The following is a 17,251-nucleotide window of genomic DNA, read 5'->3' as shown; positions in this document are numbered from 1 at the left end:
AAAGGCAAAAATACTTAAATGGAAATTTCAAAAAAAAAGACTCAAACAGCCAAAAAGCCATATGAAAAAATATTTCATAGGATTAATCTTCTGGGAAACGCAGGTTAAACCCATATTGAGATACTACTTTATACCCACTAAAAAGGCTAAGATTAAGGACTGATAACACCAAATATTGTGAGGACATTGAACAAATGGAATTCTCCTCTACTGCTCGTAAAAGTCTGAATCATTACAACTTCCCTGTTAAATAGTTTGGCAGTTAGTTAAACATACACCTGTCCAATGACCCAACAATTTCACTCCCAGGTATTTATTTACCCAAGAGAAATGAAAACATGTGCCACATAAAGACTTCTATAAGAATACTCATAGCAGCTCTATTGTAATAACCAAAGCGTGAAAATGACCCAAACCATCATCATAAATTGTGATAGGTTCAGACAATAGAAGTAGATTCATCACTACAAATAAAAACAGGCCAGGCACAGTGGCCACACTTTGGGAAGCCGCACCCCCAGCACTTTGGGAGACCTAGGCAGGCAGATCACGAGGTCAAAAGATCGAGACCATCCTGGCCAACATGGTGAAACCCCTTCTATACTAAAAATACAAAAATTAGCTGGGTGTGGTGGCATGTTCCTGTAGTCCCAGCTACTCGGAACGCTGAGGCAGGAGAATTACTTGAACCTGGGAGGCGGAGTTTGCAGTGAGCCAAGATCACACCACTGTACCCCAGCCTGGCAACAGAGCAAGACTCTGTCTCAAAAATAACAATAATAATAAAACAAATTTTAAAACATAAAAACAAACAGCTAATACATACAATAACATACATGAATGTATTAGTCTGTTCTCACATTGCTAATAAAGACATACCCAGGACTGGGTAATGGATAAAGGAAAGAGATTTAATTGACTTACAGCTCCACATGGCAGGAGAGGCCTCACAATCATCGCAGAAGGTGAAGGGGAAGCAAGACATGCCTTACACGGCAGCAGGCAAGAGAGCAGGTGCAGGGGAACTCCCCTTTATAAAACCATCTGATCTCATGAGACTTACTCACTATCACAAGAACAGCACGGGAAAAACCCACCCTCATAATTCCAATTACCTCTCACCAGGTCCCTCCCATGACACATGGGGATTATTAAAATTCAAGGTAAGATTTGGGTGGGGGGACACAGAGCCAACCCATACCAATGAATCTTTTTTGTAACTTGTTTTTAAGCTCAAAGGTACACGTGCAGGCCTGTTACATAGGTAAACTTTATGTCATGGGGGTTTGTTGAACAGATAGGTTTGTAACATAGGTAAACTTTGTGTCATGGGGGTTTGTTGTACAGATTATTAGATCACCCAGGCATTAAGCCTAGTATCCATTGGTTATTTTTCCTGATCCTCTCCCTCCTCCCACCTTCCACATAAAAACATTATGTCGAGTAAAGGAAGCCCAAACACAAAAGACTACATATTATCTGATCCCACTTATATGAACTTCTAGTAGAGGCAAAACTAAGCTAAGATGCTGGGCTGTTCCTTGCCAATGACTGAGGACTGGGAGAAGGGAGGGTGACGTGTGTCCTGGATCAGAGCCATTTCTGCTGCTGCAGGATTCCTCTAATGGGCAGTGTCTGCTCTGGGTGTCCCCATTAGCCTGGTAGGGATTCCAGGGATGCACTATGATCTGAGGCTCTTCCTATCCAATCCATCCTTCCCTGTCTTCTTTCACAGGTGTCAGACCTGCATCACAGTTGAAGTCTCTCCCTGATCACTCCTACTGTCTCCGCTTTATTCTTCATAGGCATTTCCTAAAATAAAACTTTTGTATCTCATCTTACTTCAGGCTGCTATCACAAAGTACCTTATACTGGGTGGCTTAAACAACACACATTTATTTCTCATAGTGCTGAGGGCTTCCAGCCTCTTCCTGGTTGCAGACGGCCAAGCTTACATTGTGCCTTTATATGAAAGAACGAGGATAAGTGAGCTCTCTGGAATCCCTTTTATAAGAGCACTAATCCCATTCAAAAGAGCTCCATTTTCATGACCTAATCACCTCCCAAAGGCCCCACTTCCTAACACCATCAGCCTAGATGCGTGTTAGCGTTTTAACACATGAATTTTGCAGGGACATAAACATTCAGTCCATCATACAACTTATCCCAACTCAGCATCTACTTCTCAGAAGACCTGAACTAACACACATGCCATTTAAGAATTTAGGAGAGAGATATAAAATTAGCCTAAAAACTTGGAATTCACCAAAACAACTTAAAACATAAAGGCTTCTGGTGCAAAATTTAAAGCCGGGTACATTCTTTTCCATCTTATCATAACACACACTGAATAGGTACAAATGCTACCATGATGTCATGTGTTTTGCATAAATGTGTGGAGGAGTTGGAACTCAAATCTAGGTCTCTTTTTACCAAAGCCAGTGCTTTTCACCACTATGTTCTTAGAGGTTTGAAACTTGAATGCCTCTGACATTGGACAGGTAACAGAAAGGTGTGAACCAGGCCAGGTATAAGGTCCAAGGAATGACGGAGCTTTCAGGGAAATAAAAAGAACATACATTCAAATTTAAGCTTTTAAACTAGCCAAAGAAAACACATCTGTGGACAGTGTCCAACCAGCTGAACTACCTGCTGAGAAGTTTGCAACTCCTTCTTTTCTTCCTCATCACCAGATTTGGTTGTCATCATTGTCTTTCTGCTTCCTCTATTTGGAAATCTTTTCTGATAGCTGCATGGTAAACTCCTACCCATCTTTCAAAGCCCTAGACAAATGTTACCTATTCAGATCTTTCTGTCACTTCTCAGGCAGAGTCAGATTCTCTTTCTCTCTGTTCCCATAACACTTTGTATTTTCCTCTTTTCCAGCAATGAGTAAATTTGTTTGCAGTCCTGTCTCCCTGCTAGATGATAAGCTCCTCAAGGTCAGAGAGTTTTGCTCCCTATTCCTCACTTGCATTTGAGGACAGGACACTGCTATTTATTGAGTGCCTGCTCTGTGTCAGGCATTGCAGTAAGCACTTAATCTTCACAGCTCCTTTGACAAGGCAATTCTCCTACCCCATTTTACAGATGGGGATTCTGAATTCCAAGAAGATAAAGTCACCTGTCCAAGGTTTCACAACCAGCAAAACTTTGGCAGAGGTGGAATTCTAACTCAGGTCCCCCTCTCTCCAAAGCTCTCATCCAATCTCCCATGCCGTACTGCTCCCTAGGCAGCCAGAAGGGACATCTGCTCACAGATGGCTAAGGGTACAGAGGAAGAGCCACAGGAACCATTCCTGTCCTTCCTGTGCCTTGAGGGGGCTGGACTAACCGGTATTTAGCTTTTTTCTTGCACTGACGTTTTATTCTAGGAGGTTTGTTATCTCTCCTTTTGGCACCGCCTGAACTATTTGAGACAAGTCCCTGCTTAAAAAATAATGATAAAACTGCCTGTCGGTGGAAATACGCCTCACACACTATCTCCCTAATAGAAGCAGGAGAATTTCTGAGATACCTCTGCAACTTCGTTAGGCATGCAAGATTAAGCTCGAATTCATCTCGGCTCAGTCATACGCGCTCTGAAACTGAATTGTGAAGGATGGAATTTGCAGCTGCTCAGCTCTTTCAAGATGAAGTTGAGGGAGACCTGGGCAAACATGCAGAAAGCTGCTCATTGGAAGAGAGAGACTTCTAACTGCTGATAGCCTGGTGCACCCTGACCAATTTGGACACGTTGCATATAAGGTATAAATATACAGACCCTGGATTCAGAACCTCCGGGTTCAAACAGAGCTCTATCATTTGCTAGATGAATGGCCTTGAGCAAGTTTCTTAATTTCTCAGTTTCTCAGTTTCTTCATCTACAAAATGGGGTTAATAATAGAACCCATACCACTAGCTGTTGTGGGGAATAAATGGACTATTGCATTTAGTCAGTGCAGTCCCTGATATATAAGAAATGCTTCATAATGTGAGTCACAATAATCATATATGGTCTTTCCAAGAGCATTCAGAATGGTCTACTGCTCCTAGGATAGAGGTCAAACTCAGGGTCATATTTGCAAGGCCCTGCACACCTGGCCTCCCACCACCCCTCAAGCCTTGTATCTTGCGTCTCAGCTTCATTCCACCCTCATCTCTGCTCAGCGACTTGCAGTAGTCCAGAGAGTCCCCGCTGTCCCTTCCCTTCCCTACCGCTGCTGTCCCATATAAACTGCTACTCACCTAAGATGGTTTTGCTCTGCGTCCACACCCAAATCTTACATCAAATTGTAATCCTCATGTGTCAAGGGAGGGACCTACAATTTTCAAGTGTTGAGGAAGGGAAGTGATTGGATTATGGAGGTGGTTTTCCTCATGCTGTTCTTGGGATAGTGAGTGAATTCTCATGAGATCTGCTGCTTTTGTAAATGAGTTTCTTTCCCATGTGCTCACATTCTCTCCTGTTGCCTTGTGAAGAAGATGCCTACTTCCCTTCCGCCATGATTATAAGTCTCCTGAGGCTTCCCCAACCATGTGGAACTGTGAGTCAATTAAACCTCCTTTGTTTACAAATTACGCAGTCTTGGGTAATTTATATATATGTATATATATACACACACACACATATATAAATACATATATAAAAATATATATATATATAAATACATACATATATATATATATTTGAGATGGAGTTTCGCTTTTGTTGCCCAGGCTGGAGTGCAACGGTGTGACCTCAGCTCACAGCAACCTCTGCCTCTCAGGTTCAAGCAATTCTCCTGCCTCAGCCTCCCGAGTAGCTGGGATTACAGGCATGCATTACCTCCCCCAGCTAACTCTGTATTATTAATAGAGATGGGGTTTCTCCACGTTGGTAAGACTGGTCTCGAACTCCCGACCTGTGGTGATCCGCCCACCTCAGCCTCTCAAAGTGCTGGTATTACAGGTGTGAGCCACCATGCCCTACCTGGGTAATATCTTTATAGCAGTGTGAGAATGAACTAATATATAATCCTTCAGAGATCACATCTTCTAGACACCTTCTCCCACCTCCCCACCAGGCAGGAAGGTTGCATTAGAGATTGTAGGAAGGTTCCTCATGCAGCATGAGGCTTGATTCTGCTGCGGTGCGGAGGAGGAATTGCTCCAGGGAGACTGCCCTTCAATTCACCTTGCCCTACTGTAAACACACAAGAATGCACTGGGCGTCATTCAGGACTTGCCTTTGGTGGAAAGTCAAGCAAAGGGGCAGCATCTCTCAAACCATCAGGAGGGGCCAGGATGCCCATGATGATAGCCAGAGGAAGATTCTCTGGGATGAGATGGGATCTTCTCTCCTCTCATGGGGTGTTTTCAGTAGCTGAGTAAGCACTTAATCTTCATGAGGACTTGGAAGCCTCCATCCTATGAGGTTTTCTCTCATCCAGCGAGTTCCTGTGTCTTTTGCCTGTGACTTTGGCACTCTTTCCTCCAGTCATGTTGCCATCATCTTCAATAGCACCATATCATCCCAAGAGGCACCCACAAGGTGCCTTTCTTCCAAGATCTCACGGAACTCTGCATTTCTCCTCTTCTGGTCCTTTTCATGCTGTGTGTAATTAGGGTTTAAGAGTGTGGATTCAAGAACCAGTCTGCTGGAGTTCCAGTCCAAGAGCATCTATTTCCTAGCTGTGTGACCTCGGGCAAGTTACTTAACCTCTCTGTGCTTCAGTTTCTCTGTAAACTAGATAAAATTAATATCTTTCTCATAGAGATGTTGTAAAGGCTAGATGAACCAAACATATAAAGCACTTGGAATAGTACCTGGTACACAGAACTTGCTTGATTAACATTAGTAATGATCAGTATTACTACTCATCTGTGTCTCTTTCCTCGTTCCTCACTGGATTGTATCACCTAAGAGGTTAGTGGCTATCTACATGTTTATCCCTTGCCACTGCAAGGGATTAATACAAAACAGATACTCATTTGCGGAGGGAAAGAAAAGAGAGGAAAGAAGAAAGGAAAGGATGGAAGAAAGAAAAGGGAAGGGGAAGGAAGGAAAGAGAAGGGGAGAGAAGGGGAAGGGAGAGGAAATAAAAGGTGCGGAGGGGAGAGGACAGACGAGGGGAGGAAAGGGAAGGAGAAAAATCTTGAAAATTGTTCACTTCTAACACTAATATGGTAAATAGAGAAATGTATTTAGAATTGAAGAAAGCCAGATAAATTTCCACCCAAGTGGATTTGGTTACCCTGTCTTAGTTTCCCCAAATCATGTAACTATCCTGAACCATTAAATATGTCAGAATTTTGGAGGGAGTGGGGGATGGAGTCTCACTCAGTCGCCCAGGCTAGAGCGTAGTAGCACAATCTCAGCTCACTGCAACCTCCGCCTTCCAGGTTCCAAAAATTCACCTGCCTCACCCTCCCAAGCAGCTGGGATTATAGGCATGTGCCATCATGCTTGGCTAATGTTTTTTGTGTTTTTAACAGACAGGATTTCATCATGTTCGCCAGGCTGGTCTTGAACTCTTGACCTTAGATGGTCCACCATCTTGGCCTCCCAAAGTGTTGAGATTACAGGCGTCAGCCACAATGCCCAGTCCAGAATTTTTTATAGTGAGTTTATTATGTTATTTTAGGGAGATGGCATTAGGAGGCATTAGCAGTTACTTGAAAAAATGCATTGAATGGGCTGGGCACAGCGGTTCATGACTGTAATCCCAGCACTTTAGGAGGCCAAGGCAGAAAGATTTTTTGAGGCCAGCAGTTTGAGACCAGCCTGGGCAACATGGTGAAACCGCATCTCTACTAAAATACAAGAAAATAGCCAGGCGTGGTGGTGCGTGCCTGTAATCCCGGCTACCTGAGAGGCTGAGGTGAGAGGATGGCTTGAACTCAACAGGCAGAGGTTGCACTGAGCCAAGATCGTGCCACTGCACTCCTGCCTGGACTACAGAGCAAGACTCTATCACAAAAACAAAAACAAAAGCAAAAAAAATGCATTGAATGGGATAAATGGCTTTCTACATTGAATGAGGATCTAGCTGGTCCCTCAAAGATCCTCCATCTGGATACATCTCACTCCCAGCCAGTGCCCCTAAAGATCTGGGTAAAACCAGTCATTTCCTGAGTGCTTATCCTGCAGTCCTACATACAAGCCTCAGCTTTGCAAACTGAATCCTCAATTTTGCCAGCACACCCACAATGGATCCTTTTCAGTTGCAGACTCACATTACCCACGTTCTCAAGATTAATGTTTAAAACCAAAAAGTTAATTGAATTGTTTTCAATGCAAAATCATTATCACACAGATTGAATTACTCTAACTCCATGTGACCAGCATTTTCTCTCCCTGTCAACAGCCAAGTAATATTCAAAGGTCATCTGATGATTAGATACTCAGACCTAGAGGAGTTAGATGAATCAAATGTTCAGTGGCATCAAGATAAGGTGGACTGATGCATTCATCTCACAGTAACAGATGGTCTTGCTTCGTATTTCTTGAACTTTGGTCATTCAGGTGCCACCTGCATGACTGTTTGCTGTATTCACTGCTACCATTATCTGCTATCTTAATAAGGGGATCCTGGACCATCCCTTCCTGGGGAGGGGCTTAAAGCCCCCAAACAAATACATCTTTATATCGAGAAGTTCCCTTTTCCTTTGTCACCGATACTTCCTAATAGAGTTGAAGCCTGTAGGTCTCCCTTAAGTGTAAAACTGTCTTTGCAACTTTAAAAAAATCATATGGCAATTGAAAGGAGATATGAATTATTTGTTGAACTGTAACAATGTGACTGCATTTCAGGATGATAAAAAATTTTAAGAATTAGTGCTTTTATGTTCCTGGAAAGCCTCTCTCTGGAAACCTCGGCCACCACTAAGAAGTTTGGATTGTGCTCAGATGTGGCCAACACTCCCGGTTACTCGGATCGCAATAGGATGCCCACTCAGTCCACACCACTGACATCGCTCTGCTGAGACACAGTGTTAGAAATGCTGATCTTCACCACTGGACACACATAACACAAGTTTCCTTAAGGGTTGTAGGAATTGTCAGTCTGAAGATTTAAAAAATTATAGCTTTTTATTCCATGACCCTCCTCTTGTTTCCTCCCTGGGTTTAGGAAAAGTGGGCCATCATCCAATTTCACATGGATTTAATTTAACCTTGCACATCTATATTCCACGTGCAAAGCACCATTCATTTGGTGAGAAAAGAATTGCTTATAACTCCTTCCTGGTACTAGGAAGTTACCCCTTAATCAAACGGATGCATTTGCATAGCTTTTTAAAGGCCAGCTCTCTTGCATATTACTTGAATATTTAAAATGCTGAATTTTGAAAATAAATATTTACATTTCTACTCTATAATTATTTTACAGCTATAAATAAGTGCACTCTGCATCATTTGCCAGAAATAAAAGGCAAAATAAATGCAAATAAAATGAGATGAGATACTAATGAGATACTATGGCTTGCTAAAGGTACTTCAACTGAAATTTACTCTCTCATTGTGAAAAGTTACCTAGTGTTAGAGAAGTGTTAAAGATGAGGTAGCATCAGACTGTAACTTCTCATTGATATAATCAGCGAGGTTAAGAAAAGAATTATGTGTGAGAAATTAAATTCTGCCAATGGGAAAATGAGACCCAATGTTTTTTGATACTGCTTTATTGTGCCTCATAAAATTATCTCACATATCAATAGACATGTTCTAACCTTTAGGAACATTTATTGTGCCAATGGAAACAAAATAAAACTCCCATGCTGATCAGGAGTGGGATCGTGCCTGTGAATAGCCACTGTACTCCAGCCTGGGCAACATAGTGAGACCCCATCTCTAAAATAAAAAAATAAATAAATAAATACGAAACAGCATTGGCTATAACCTTCTGAATCCAACTTCACATTAGTGATGGTCTCGCCAATACAAATCCATTGGTCACCTTTACATGATAAAGGCCATATATTAAAAGCCAATGGGCAACAGCGCACTTAATAGTGAAAGACTGAAAGCTTTTCCCCTAAGGTTAAAAACAGACAAAGATGCCAGATTTCACCATTTTTATTCAACATAGTATTGGAAGTTCTAGCCAGAGCAAAATAAAAGGCATCCAAATTGGAAAGGAAGAAGTAACTGTTCACATATAACATGATCTCATATGCAGAAAACCCTAAATATTCCACACACGATAATTGAAGCTAATAAATAAATAAATTTGACAAAGTTTTGAGATATCCAATCAAAACATGAAAATCAGCTGGCATCTCTACACACTAACAATGAACAATCTAAAAATGAAATTAAGAAAACAATTCCACTTAAAATGGCATCATAAAAGAATAAATATTTAGGAATAAACTTAATTTTCAGACTTGTTTGCTGAAAATTACAAAACACTGCTAAAAAAATTAAAGAAGACATAAATAAGTGCAAAGAAATCCTATGATCATGGTTTGGAAGAATTCACATCGTTAAGATGACAGTGCTACCCAAAACAATCTACAGATTCAATGTAATCCTTACAAAAATCCTAGAAGTGTTTTTTGGGGGAGGGAAAAAACATTCAAAATTTGTTTTCCAACAGATAGGCAACATCAACAGGTACAACTACGGGGGTTTATCTGTAGATCCTATAGTCACAAGGACATTATTAGCTCAACAGTGAGAAGGCTCTGATGTGTTCTCTGTAACAGTATCCACTTCACAGTGTAAACAGTGTTCAATTGCAATTGCAGAAGGAAAGGTAAAAATTGGCAAAAAAAAAAAAAAAAAAAAAAAAGATGAAAGCAGGACATGGTAGCTTACGTCTATAATCCTAACACTTTGGGAGGCCAAGGCAGACAGATTGCTTGAGCTCAGGGGTTTGAGACCAGCCTGAGCAACATGATGAAACTCCATCTCTATAAAAAAAATACAAAAAATTAGCCAAGTGTGGCCGTGCAGGCCTATAGTCCTAGTTATTTGGGGGACTGAGATGGGAAGATCATCACTTGAGCCTCAGAGGTCGAGGTTGAAGTGAGCCGTGATTGTGCCTCTGCATTCCAGCCTAGGTGACAAAGACCTGCTCCCCAGCCCCCCTCAGAAAGATGAATTAGGGCCACAACCGCTCACCTTCTTCCCCACTTGCTCTCCCAGGCCCATCTTCCTGCCCACCCATTTTCCCCCCATTATCCCCCCAACTTCCGTCTTATGCTCGTCTGCCCCACTCCCTCTCCCCTGCCTACCCACCTTCTTCCCTTGTCTTCTTTCCCACCCCACTTCTCTTCCTACTATCTTCCCCACTTCCTCTCCCCTGCCCATCTTCCTGCCTGCCCATCTAAAAGAAAAGTTAAGAAAAACATAATTGTGGCATTTTCACACAGTGGAAAAATACTTAGCAATAAAAAGAAACAATGAGGCATGTAACACAGATGACAGACGTTATATTGAGTGACAGAAGTCAAGCACAAAGAGTACTCTAGGGTCAATTTCCATGAAGTTCAGGCAAGACTGAGCTGGGGTGGTGGATGGCCAAGCAGCAATTGCTGCTGGGCTGGGGCGGGTGGGGTGGGGCGAAGGAGAATGGACTGGGAAGTGGCGCGGAGAGCTCCCAGATGAGGAAAGTTTCTCTACCTTGATTGAGGTGGTGGTTACCTGGATGAATACATATCTTAACTCACTAAACTGTACACTTAAAAATCTATCTTATTACATGTAAATTATATCCTAATATGCTTGATTTTTAAAAACATCATACAGGCCAAATAAAGGAGGTTTGTTGACTGGATGTGACTCATGTACTATCAGTTTACAAACTGAGTTAGAGAATCAACTGGGGTGAAGGTCAGTCCTCCAATCCTTCTGACCCCATACATGTGGGCCAGTTGCACCATGTTCTCTTAGGACAAGTGCTTTCACCTTTAAGGTTCCTTATTGGGGTACAGAGACAAAGAAAGGGAGGGAAGGAAAGAGGGAAGGAAGGGAAAGGGAAGAGAAGGGAGGGAGGGAAGGGAGAAGACAGAAAAAGGGAACAAATGGCTGGGCACAGTGGCTCACACCCATAATCCAAGCACTTTGGGAGGCCGAGATGGGCGGATCACTTGAGGTCTGGAGTTCGAGACCAGCCTGGCCAACATGGTGAAATCCTGTCTCTACTAAAAATACAAAAATTAGCCGGGTGTGGTGGCACATGTCTGTAGTCCCAGCTACTTGGGAGGCTGAGGCAGGAGAATCACTTCAACCTGGGAGGCGGAGATTGCAGTGAGCCAAGATCATGCCACTGTATTCTAGCCTGGTGACAGAGTAAGTCTCTGTCTCCCCCCTCCCAAAAATAAAGGGAACAGATAAAAGATGAAGTATGTTTATGAATTACTTTTGTTAACTTTTTTCTTTTTAGCTATGCTGTTAACCAAACTGTCAACTTTCATCAGATCAGAGGAAATAAAACAATTTTTTACTCCCTGTTGAGAAAGCAAATGTTAGCTGTTAAGATTTGCGAATTATTGGCTATAGATCTATTCTGAATACATCAGTGAAAGGTTACTTTAAAATTGAAACTAAAGCACAAGCAAAAGAAGAAAAAATAGATAAACTGGACATCATTAAAATTACAAACTTTAGGTGATGACGCACAGTGGCTCACATCTGTAATCCCAGCATTTTGGGAGGTCAAGGAGGGAGGATCACTTAAGCCTGGCAGTTTTGAGACCAGTCTCAACAACACAGAAAGACCCCGTCTCTATAAAAAATTTAAAAACTAGCTGGCTGTGGTCCTGCATACCTGTGGTCTCAATTACTCAGGAGGCTGAACCAGGAGGATTGGCTGAGCCCAGGAGGTTGAGGCTGCAGTAAGCCATAATCATGCCACTGTACTCGAGCATGGGTGACAGAGTAAGACTCTGTCTTAAAAAAANCGGCTTCAAGCTATTCTCCTGCCTCACACTCCCGAGTAAGTGGGACTACAGGTGTCTACCACCACACTCCGCTAATTTTTTATAATTTTAGTTGAGACAGATTTCATCATATTGGCCAGGCAGGTCTCAAACTCCTGACCTTGTGATCTGCCTGCCTTGGCCTCCCAAAGTGCTGGGATTATAGGTGTGAGCCACCACACCCAGCTACTTCAGTGGTCTTAAAATAGGCAAACAGACACTATGGCTACAAAAAATAAAAACTAAATGAGGTAGATAAAGCTTTCACACCCACGACTTGCCTGTTCCAACTTTGTAGCCTTCATGAAATATTCAAGGGAAAAAAAATCTTCATAATTACTTGGCATAAGTCACACTAAGGAAATTAAACAAAAAATTAGTATGTGAGTTTGTAATAGAAAATGCCCTTCCATGAGTTTCTTCTCAAGAATGAAAACCTAGTTCTCCAATAGTAGGCACTGGCAAACTCAGTGGAGTCACCTGAGATTCCCCACTCAAGGGCCCACCTCTTCTGGGGTTCAGGAAGACAAAGGCATCTGAGAAATGTGGAAAGGACACTGGCCTCTCAGGCCTCCAACTGAACCGTATCTAAATAAGCAGCCACACACACATTGACTCCGTAAGGACTAATATAAGTTCATATGAGGGCTTCCCACATAAGATTTGAAGACTGAAGCAAGTTTATAATCCCACAGCCTTAGTTTTTTGGTTGTTTTTGTTTTTGAGACTGAGTCTTGCTCTGTCACCCAGGCTGGAGTGCAGCGGCATGATCTCAGCTCACTGCAACCTCCGCTTTCAGGGTTCTAGCAATTCTTCTGCCTCAGCCTCCCGAGTAGCTGAGACTACAGGCACGTAATTTTTGTATTTTTAGTAGAGACGGGGTTTCATCATATTGGCCAGGCTGGTCTTGAACCCCTGAACTAGTGATCCTCCCGCCTTGGCCTCCCAAAGTGCTGGGATTACAGGTGTGAACCATCACACCTGGCCCTTTTTGTTATTTTTAAAGTACATTCAAACAAACAAACAAAAGGATGGAGACAGGGTTGGGGAAAAATAAAACAGGTGCCTAAATAGATGAAAGACCTTGTCCTTTTACCCAAATCAGTTACTCTGGAAGTATACAGTACCCCTCTCTTTGACAGGCTAAGTGGTTTCCTTTCCCACTGTGGTTCAATAAGTTCTACCTTGAAATAGGTAACAGTCTTTGGAAAAAGTCACTCTAGGTTGTACAAAGATTCTATGTATACAGCTTGTCACAAGTAACAAAGCTACTTTGCAAGACCCACTTCTTTCCAAAATTTAAAAAAGAATTTTAGTCTGTATTTGTTTTGGTGTAAATTTTTTTCTTCTTTTTCATTTTCTGCAAAGCAGCATAGCAACAATCATGATTGTAGGACTTGCCTGAGATTGTGGTCATAACCCTGGTAAACATCATCTGCCTACCAGTAAGAAAAAGAAAATAGGAGGGAGATGAATACTTTTTTTTCCCCTTTTTTTCTACCCTCCCCCCGACCCTGAGATGTAGTCTTGCCCTGTCACCCAGGCTGGAGTGCAATGATGTGCTCTCGGCTCACTGCAACCACTAGCCCCCAGGTTCAGATGATTCTCCTGACTTAGCCACCCAAGTAGCTGGAATTACAGATGCCTGCCACCACACCTAGCTAATTTTTGTACTTTTAGTAGAGATAGGGTTTCACCATGTTGGCCAGGCTGGTCTCGAACCCCGGACCTCAGGTGATCCACCCGCCTCAGCCTTCCAAGGTGTTGGGATTACAGGTGTGAGCCACCATGCCTGGCCAGAGGTAAGCTCTTATTAAAAACAGCAGATTCTAGAGATCTCACTCTGTTTGTGTTTCTCCTTTCAAGCAAGTTCTCCTTGAGTTTGGCCAATCACAATCTTGTCTTCTTCCAGGAAGTGAGGAAACTGGTGTTTGGGAATGCTCCCAAGTAGCACCTTGTTTTTCCATATCTGCACTGATACCTAATTGGGAGCCATCCACCTTGGAGACAGTGGCATTATTCATGTTGAAGCTGGCTCCCAAAAACACAAGGAGGGCAGGAACACCACCACTCTGGATTAAAGATCCATCGGTCTTCATGGCAAGACCACCATTGAGTGTACTGGTGTCCTGGTTCCACAAAACGGGGTCCATGTTCACTGAAGTGGCCAGGATTTCCCTGGGAAATATTTGATACTCTTTCCATTTGTACCCAACAGAGCCATGGTGTTCTCAACAGCCAGCTTCCTACCATGGAGTGCTGAGTTACTGTTTACCCTGTGAGTCACATAGTGGACCTTCCAGTTGCCTCTGATGGTAAAAGCTCGCCCACAAATGTTGCATGCAAAAGGTTTCTCCCCAGTGTGAGTGTCCTTATGAACGTGAAGAATGCTAGTGGGTGAGACGTTCTTCCCACACTGTGTGCAGCTGTGTTGCTTGGCCTATTGACATGGCTAGGCTGCTAACAAAGGACTGATCCCCGGGGACAATGTGGAGGGTTCAACAAACGTGCCAGGGACTTCAACACTGGCATAGATTGGCTGGGCTTGGATAAACATTGAAGGGAGATGGCTCCAACCTTCTGTCTTAGTAGGGCTGTTTTCAGAGCTTTCTGCTTCGTCACCAGCATCAGGAGACTCTGACTTGATCCTATCTGCTTGGCCATTGGCCAGGGAAAGTACTTGGAAGGATGTGGTTTCCATGATGTCTGGACTTCAGCTCTCATACTTCTGGTCCCCCATCAGTAAGGTCCAGTCATTGGTCAAGCTGTTGCTCTTCATGGAACTGTTTTCTCTGCTGCTTTGGTCCTGCAGGCCAAAAGGAGCAGGACCCACTGTTCCCAGGGCATCTAAGGAAGCCATTATGGTGAACCCTACTATGGGTGATGCCTACTGCATGCTGGGAAGAGGAACGGGGACCTTTGAGGAGCCACTAGAGGCTTCTGGGAGCTGACTTCATCTACTACGCTGGTGCTTTCAACAACATCATCATGGTATATGGCACCGGTGCTGCCATTCTCATCACCATCATCGGCTCAGGACCCATAAAATCACAGGACTTCTCTGGCAGGGGAAGGTTGGTAATCTGACTATCCATAACCATCTGAATATGCTGCTGCAACATCACACCACTGGTGAACTTCTTCTGGTAGAAAAGGCATAGATGCTGAGTTTTTATGGACGTGTTGGTTTGGTGAACCCCAGCATGTCTTAAGGGTTGTCTTTGGTAGAAAAGCTCAGACACAGATCTTACACTGGAATGGTCTCTCCCGAGTGTGGATGCAGCAATGCATTTAGAGGCAAGCTTTAGCAGCTTAATACTCGGTAGCAAATGAGACATTTGTTGGGGTCAGTGATGGTCATATCAATGTATTCCACCAGCTGCTACTGGAATTTTAGGGTCTCTGACCCTGGCTCGGGGGTCCTACTCCCTTAGAAGCCACTAACCCTTGGGGAATTATGGTTTGGCCCCATGCCAGCAAGTATGGGTCCACCTTCACTTTCTGGAGAAGGCTACAGGTCACTGGGCAATGGGCCACCTGTGAGATCCTTGGGATCGGGCCCCAAAGAGAGCTTTTGAGGTAGCTCGACTAAGGGTATTACAAGGACAAGTTTTCTGTCTAAAGAGAGACTCGGTCACCTATTGAAGTGCAAAGAGTGCATAGGGGATGCCATAGCCCACCCCCATTTTGTCCTGGAGCTCCACAAACAGCTGAGGTTTGCCTTCACTTGGGAATGTTGGTGAAAGTGCACCTTGCGGTTGCCCTTGGTGGTGAAGCAGTTATCACAGACAGAGCACACAAAGGGTCTCTCTTCCCTTGTGGATCTGGAGGTGGCTCTGCAAGGAGCTACCAGTCTTAAAAAAACACCTTGCTACGGTACTTACATTTGCCCTTGTAGAAGATCACCTTGTCTTTGGGTTTGAGATCCACTGAGATGTTCAGTGGCTTCCCCTTCCCTTTCTTGGATGGGTCTAGTGTCTCACTGGAGAAAAGACTTTGGAAGATCACCAAGCCCAGGGCCTGAGGAAGCAAAGCACTCAAGAGGTGGCACATCACGTTTGGAGCACCCTGGGTCCCATCCAGCTTCACAGCATAGGGCGTCAGCCCTGGGCATGGAAGACTGGTGGTGAAAAGGATGTTGATGTAAGGTAGTATAGCTTGTTTCAAGGTGTCAAGAGACAGACCTTGGCTTCCAGCTTTCAGGCTGAGCAAAGCCACAGCCGCAGAAATCTCTGCTGGGACAGCTGGCTGCACAAAGTCTTCAGGGTGTTGGCCCCTTCCCCACCTGAGTGGAAGGCGTGCAAAAACCACATGTCCACCTGAATGTGGATTTGCTTGGTGAGCTGAATCTACCATAGCTGCTGCTGCTGCTGCAGACACGGGATCTGCTCAAGGACCCACGGGATGCTGTTGGTCCTGGACACGGAGGCTGGCAGTGCATCTAAGCTCCACAAAGATTCACTGCCACTTTGGTGTCTTGTAGTGCCTACAGGGTCATGGAGTGCTGGTCACTTTGCCTTTGAGCAAATAGCTTATGTCCCAGGATGTGGGTGGCAGGACATCGCTGTTTTTAGGTTGCACCACAGACTCCACACCCAGCTCCTCCTTCATGTTCCCTAAGCTGCCACAATTCTCCCTATGACCATCCTTACTGCTTGAACTGAGTAGCTGGTGGCTCAGCACAGCTCCACAGAAGTCTCCTGAAGGCATTGGCCCTTCACTGTCATTCATGATGACAACACAACCAGTGGATTTTTAGTGCAATTATTCTTATGTTCCAAGAACTGAAAGATGCTAAAGAACTCTGCACAACATTTCTCACATTCGTGTGTTTCCTCCCGACAAAGTCACTTTATTATCGTGATTCCCTGGGTGGTTCACTGGAGGACCTAAATTTTGGACATCTGGCCTCAAGAATGGTGAGATAATAAATTTCTGTTGTTTAAAACCATCCAGTTTGTGGCTGTTTGTTACAGCAGCCCCGGCACCCATGCCGCCAGCACCACTGGGGCCACATCTGCAAATGCTAGGGTCAGCTTCTGTGGCTGCTGCCCAGCCTGGTCCTCCTCCAAGTTGATGTGCTGGTGTTTCACCTGCTTGTGCCTCAATGTGGTACGAGCATCAGTGTTCCTAGAGAGCTACAGTTATTTGCCCTCTCCCTAATAGTGCTTTTTTGAAGACATAGAAAAACCCATCTTTAAACTCGTATGGACTCTCAAAGGACTCAATAACCAAAAGAATCCTGAAAAAGAAAAAGGAACAAAATTTGGAGGATGCACAGTTCCTGATTTCAAAACTTACTACAGCCAATTGTGGTGGCTCACACCTGTAATCCCAGCATTTTGGGAGGCTGAGGCGGGTGGATCAC

General features: G+C 43.8%; 1 pseudogene; it reads right to left on the bottom strand.

The window, feature by feature from the left end:
* Positions 1-13,744: 13,744 nt before the first annotated feature.
* Positions 13,745-17,251, bottom strand: part of LOC108308391 — a 7,674-nt pseudogene continuing 4,167 nt past the window's right edge.

Source organism: Cebus imitator, unplaced genomic scaffold, assembly GCF_001604975.1.
Source record: "Cebus imitator isolate Cc_AM_T3 unplaced genomic scaffold, Cebus_imitator-1.0 Scaffold85, whole genome shotgun sequence".
Lineage (NCBI taxonomy): Eukaryota > Metazoa > Chordata > Mammalia > Primates > Cebidae > Cebus > Cebus imitator.
The sequence above is the reverse complement of the archived record's forward strand: the minus strand, read 5'-3'. Positions and strand labels throughout refer to the sequence as shown.